The sequence below is a fragment of the Myotis yumanensis genome, unplaced genomic scaffold (genome assembly GCF_028538775.1).
Source record: "Myotis yumanensis isolate MYYU_CA2020_CCGP unplaced genomic scaffold, mMyoYum1.0.hap1 SCAF_10, whole genome shotgun sequence".
In the NCBI taxonomy this organism is placed as follows: Eukaryota; Metazoa; Chordata; class Mammalia; order Chiroptera; family Vespertilionidae; genus Myotis; species Myotis yumanensis.
The window spans coordinates 2,863,322-2,869,461 of NW_027223761.1; positions in this window are offsets into that span (position 1 = coordinate 2,863,322).

Here is a 6,140-nt window from a genome sequence, read left to right on the forward strand (position 1 = left end):
TACTTAACCAAACATCTGGGCACCTTGTGACCAGTCAAGTGGACACGTACCATTCACCATCACAGCAAGGCATTTAAGTGAGAAACACACAGAGCAGTAAACGATGGACTTGGACCTTCAAAACCCTTCGATGGAATTATGGAATCCGTAATAGAACGTACGGATGCTTCACAGGCTTAAAGAAGTAAAAGTTAGTCATCCCCGGTATAGACAAGGACTGAGACTATTTTAAATGACCAGGAAGATTTGAAAGGAAAAAAAAAGTAGTACTTCTACCAACCAAAAATATCATCTTCCAAACTAACAACATAAAGATGGATAGAACAGCAGATGAACACAGCTGAAGAGAGAGCTAGTGAGCAGGAGGACAGACCTGGAGAACTGACCCAGAATGCAGCAGCACAGAGACACAAAGGATGGAAACTATGAAACAAGGGTTTGAATAGGTTGATCTGGAAAATTTCCAGAACTGATGAAAGGCACAATCCTCGGGTCCTGGACGCTCCCCCAAACCACGCGCGATAAATAGGAAGAAATCGACAGCAAGCACTTACGGTGGCAACGCTGCCAACCACTCAAGAGAAGGCGGATGAACTCTGGGCTGGTCTTGCGGCCGACTTCTCAACCTCGGCGACTGAAGCCAGGAGAGAGTGGAAGAACAGCTCGAAGTGCTGGTGAACAGGAACGTCCACTTTGCAATGTTTCCAGACTGAGGTTGAACAGGTGCAGGTCCAGACACAAACTGAGAGCATCTACAACCAACAGGCCCGGGTAGGATCCTCGGGAACAAGGAAAACCGTCCCAGAAGGACGTGTAAGACCCAACTGGGAACGGCGAGCAAGACGCCATGTGGACAGGGAGACGCATTGCGTGAGCACGGATGGCATGAAGCAGTTCTAATTTGTGGGGTTAGAAAAAAAGATCAAAGTTAAAGAACCAGAAAACCATAACAAGCCAGCTGGTAAGGAGTGGCGAGTACAGAGGGTCTCTTACTTGGCGGGAGCACAAAGCAGTGGCTAACGTTTGACTTTGTTAAGGGCAGTGCACCTATTAAACTGGCAGATCAGTAAAATGGAATGCGGGGGAGCCCGCTCTAACGCCAGGAGGAGGCGGGAGAGGAACAGGAATGACATGAGAGGCGGGACCAGCAGCAGGACGGGCGGGCGGGCCTGGCTGGCGGCAGGCAGGGCTCTCCTGGCAGAGGGCACAGGGCACACGGGGGCAGGCGCTGTGCTGAGAGCCTCGTGGGGACCTGATGGGACGTGCCTCACAGGCGTGACTCTGCTCGGGAAGCCGGAGGATGTTCCCCGCCAGGCGCCCAGATCGAGCCCCGTCACCGCAGCTTCGAGGAAAGACGGTGTAGGTGGTGTTCCGTGGAGAAACACAGACGGAGGAACAGAAACCAAACAGCAGCTCGTCCCGCTCGCAAACCAGCCGGCACCAGCGCGTGTCCCAGGAGCCCGTCCCAGGGGCCCGTCCCAGGGGCCCGTCCGGGGGCCCGTCCGCAGGACTCAGCGCGAGTGCCGAGTGGGGCTCCCGTCTTGTCGCGTAGAACGCTCAGGAGCAGGCACGTGAGGATCGAGGCTCACAACGTTAGTAACGTCCCTGCTCCGGTGAGGGCGCCTTTACGTAACAGGCGATTCGTTTTCCTCTCCCACCCCGGGTGCTGGGGGGATGGACCCCATGGGGTCTGGTGCCATCTCGTGCCCACGCTTCCATTCGGGCTCCGGCACCAGCAGTCTCACCACCGTTGCTTTGGGGCCACAAGTTCCATCTTCCTACTGTGTTGCCATAAGAAGGCCTTGGCCTCAGTGATCCCTGAGGGGGTCAGGGGCTCGTAACGGTCCGTGGTCCGCAGGTGAGCACCAGTGGTTCCGAGGGAAGGTCCATGGCGCTCAGAGCTGAGCCCCGGCATCTTGTGTCCCGCTCGTCCCTTCAGCGTTGCCCGAGACGTAGACCCCTCTCCCAGGGGCAGCTTTGGGGAGACCTGACAGCAGGGACACGCTGTCACTTGTCTCTTCCCTCCCATGGGTAGGCGTTCAAGGCCTTTCCCCGTCCTGGCCACGCCCCGTGGAACCTTTAAGTGTGGTCCCCACTGAACCCAACACTCCCTGTGGGGCCCAGAGTCAAGCAGCGATACCCGGCACCAAACTTGACCTTCGTGTGATCATCACAGCCTCAGAACCACATTAGAGGAACTCGGGAAAATTAGGGAGAGGAACAAAGTCACTGTCATCTCATCGCCTTGGCAACCGCTGTGACGCTGTGGCCCAGGGTGGCCCTGAGCGATGTGACTCATCCTGAACCACCACTGCTGAAAAGCCCCCGGATCTTTCGGATCTTTCGGTCCTGCTGGTCCCTTCCAGGTGGGTCTGAGGCCCCGCAAAGAGGGCCTGGCCTTCGGGTCTGTCCACTCTGCCTGCACGGAGCTGCCTGCGGTGGTGTCCTCTGGGCCTCGAGTCCCCAGGCAGAGTGTTTACCAACCCTTCCAGCTCCATGCGCCCTGCAAACAGGGCCACCCGAGTCCGCGCCAACGGTCTCTTTCATAAGTTCTCCGGCGGGAATTCGAGTCTTGGACGATGGCGCTCAATAGTGAAACTGCCCTCGTGACCTGTCTCTTCTGTACTCGCGTCCAGTGGCTGCTGTAACCGATTTCCACGAGGGTCAGCGGCTGCCCTCCCGCCGGGGCCTCTGGGAGACCCTGTCCCCGGCCTCTCCCCCCTGTCTGCTCTGTTCTGCTCTTCTCAAGGCGTCTGGCTCACCCAACTCAGTGGGTGAGTGTCGACCTATGAACCAGGAGGTCACAGTTCCATTCCTGGTTGGGGCACGTGCCCGGGTGTGGGCTTAATTCCTAGTGTGGGGCGTGCAGGAGGCAGCCAATCCATGATTCTCTCTCATCATTGATGTTTCTATCTCTCTCTCCCTCTCCCTTCCTCCCTGAAATCAATAAAAATATATTTTAAATAAACAGATAAATAAATAAAGGCACTGACTCTCCTGGTGGTCATGGGAGGGAATCAAACAGCAGTTCGAAAGCTTGTCCTGCAGCAGCACGGCCGAGCGAGGGCGCTCTGGGGCTACTACGCGCCTCCCCGGGAATGGGAGGGCTGCATGGGCATCCGCTGCTGGTCAGTCCAGTGTGTGGGGTACCTGCTAGGCAGCAGGGCATGCTGGGAGTGAGCCCTCGCCCCCCACAGAAAGTCGCGTGGGTGGACCTGCCTGCGCAGCCGTCCAGAGCGGCCAGGGCTCTGTCCTTCTCACGCCACGGCCATGATGCTTTCATCCTGGCAGGTCTATGTTATGGTTTCCACCTATTCCCAGGCCAGGATCCCCAACAGGTGCGGGGGGTCAGGTATAAGAGGAACACCGCTGGCATGTGGCGGGCCTTGGTGGGCCTGGGACACAAGCTCGGCCACACTGCGGGGGCCACACCCTGGCGGTCCTTGTGGAATTGCCATGAGGCTGTGCATGTGCGAGGCCGACAGTGGCTGCATGGCCAGGGGTGATGTGGCAGCGATGTGATAAGATTAAACAATTTTTAAAATTAAAAAACAGCCCGCTGGTGAGGCTCAGTGGTTGAGCGTTGACCTATGAACTGGGTTCGATTCCCTGTCAGGGCACGTGCCTGGGTTGCGGGCTTGATCCCCATTGGGGAGCGTACAGGAGGCAGCCTATCCATGATTCTCTCTCATCATTAATGTTTCTATCTCTCTCTCCATTCCCTTCTGAAATCAGCTTTCCTTTGGCCTTCCCTCTGCTGCCCACATGGTTATGCGGGACTTTCCCTCCGGCCGCTGCGCCCTGCAGGTCCCCGGCAGCAGCTTAGCACTCTCATTGGCAAGGCTTGGTCCCTGGGTAGCAGGTGGCCTACCCACCTCCCTGGCGCCAAAGCCAAGAGAGGACAGAGCTGTGTCTGACGTGATGTGCACTTTGTCACCACACCCTGGTGACCCTGAGCTTCCTCTAGAGAGAGGCCGAGTCGGCTGAGCTGGACCAGCGGGCGAGCTGGGGGCCCGCCCGCCCACCTCCTCCCGAGCCCTGGTCCCTGCCCGCGGTGGCTGACCCAGAGGCTCGGGACAGCTCTGCCTTCTCGTCACCTGCGTTACGCCCGGCCCTGCAGGGGCTTGTCCCATCTCTCACCGCGTGGCTTCTTACCCCTTCTAAAAATTGTAACAGCCCTGGCCGGTGTGGCTCAGTGGATAGAGCGTCGGCCTGCAGACTGAAGGGTCCCAGGTTCGATTCTGCTCAAGGGAACATGCCCGGGTTGTGGGCTCGATCCCCAGTAAGGGGCGTGCAAGAGGCAGCCGATCCATGATTCTCTCCCATCACTGATGTTTCTGTCTCTCCCTCCCTCTCCCTTCCCCTCTGAAATCAATAAAAATATGTTTAAAGAAAAGAAAGAAAGAAAAAAAATTAGGCCATGAAAAGACATGGAGGACACTCAGGTGCACAGGACTAAGTGGGAAGGAGCCAGTCTGCAAAGGCTGCCTCTGGCGGGACTGCAGCTGCGTGACATTCTGGAAAAGGCACAACCAGCAAGGCAGTGAACAGGTCAGGGGCTGCAGTGGGGATGGGGGGCGGGGGGCAGGGAGGACGGAGACTAGCAGAGCACAGAGGGTCACTGGGCAGTAGAGATGCCCGTATGATGTTATAATGGATACGGGTCACCATGCCTTTGTCCAAGCCCATACGATGCACAACATCAAGCGTGAAGTCTCGGGTGATGATGGGAAAAGAAGCTACCATCCAGGTGAGTGACGTTGAGAAGGGCGGAGGCTGTGTGTGTGTGGGCGCGGGGGGCAGGGTGTATGGGAAATCCTTGTATCTTCCCCTCAATTTTGGTGTAAATCTAAAACTGCTCTAAAAAGATAAAGTCTTAAAGAGAAAAGTTTGACAAGCCCCCATGGGACGTCTGTTCTACTGGGAGGAAACAAACCAGTCATTGAAGGAGCCCTGTGTGCCCTGAAGACATTAAATCAGGACAACGCTGGCGGAGAGACCGTTCGAGAATCCACCCGGTGCTACTTGGGGCCATCAGGGGAGGCATTTCAGCAGAAACCTAAATAAAGAGCAGCAGCCGGCCATGCAGAGGCCGGGAGGAAACGGCAGATGCAAAGGCCCTGAGACAGGAAGGAGCTTGGCCCATTGGCGGGGGGGGGGGGGGGGGTCGGTGTGGCTGGACTTGGGTGGACGTGGGCTGCTGGAGGCTGGAGGAGGGCAGGGGTCAGTCTCGCGGGGCTTTGGCCGGGGGAGGGCTGGCTCTTCCCCCAGGTGCCCTGCAGGCTCTGAGCAGGGGAGTGCTGAGGCCCGGCTCTGATTTCGTCTGAGGTCCGGTCCCTCTCAATCTCAACCCGCCTGTGGGTAAGGATGACGCCACATGCGTCCCGGGGATGGCGACTTCCTTCCTGGCGGGGAAACTTGCACAATCTGAACTGCATTTCGAGAGCTTCCCTGTCCCTCAGGGGCCGGGCAAGGGTTCCCCCTCGTTCAGTTCCCATAACCCCTCATCCTGCCTCCCTCCCCCTCCCCCGGGCCTCAGTCTCCCTGTTCACAACGTGGGCGGGCGGGACCCAGTGGCACAGGGCCTCTCCGGGGCATCATTCCAGCTTGGATGGCGGCTGGGAGAGGATGCAGCCAGAATGGGCTCAGGGGGAAATGAAAGTGAAAATGGACCGGTTCCTCCGGGCGCGAGGGCGGGGGACAGGCAGGGCAAAAGGGAAATTTTTAGAAAGCTGGGCGGCTGGGACCCTGTGACCAGGCTTTCATTTCTCCTAAACACCCCGAAGCACCACGTGACGCAGCCCGGCCACCGCGGCCAGAAAGGGGAAGAAGCCAGGGGACCGTTTCTCAAAGCGCAGAGGGCTGGACAGAGGCCGGCGGGACCTGGAGGGGAGGTGGAGGCAGCTGAGGGAACAGCAGAGGGCCCTTCCCAGAGAGGGGCCAGGTGTCAGTCACCAGGGAGGGGGCACAGTTAAGAAGGGGCCAAGGGGGAGACCCATTAGCTAGAAGGAAGGGGGGGCAGAGAAGCGCTGGGCGGAGGGGGTGAGGGTCGGAGGAGGGGGAGCAAGAGCGAGTCCAGGTGGAAAAGGAGGAAGAGTTGGGGGTGGGAGGGGGAGGAGAGAGAAGAGGGGAAACCTGGG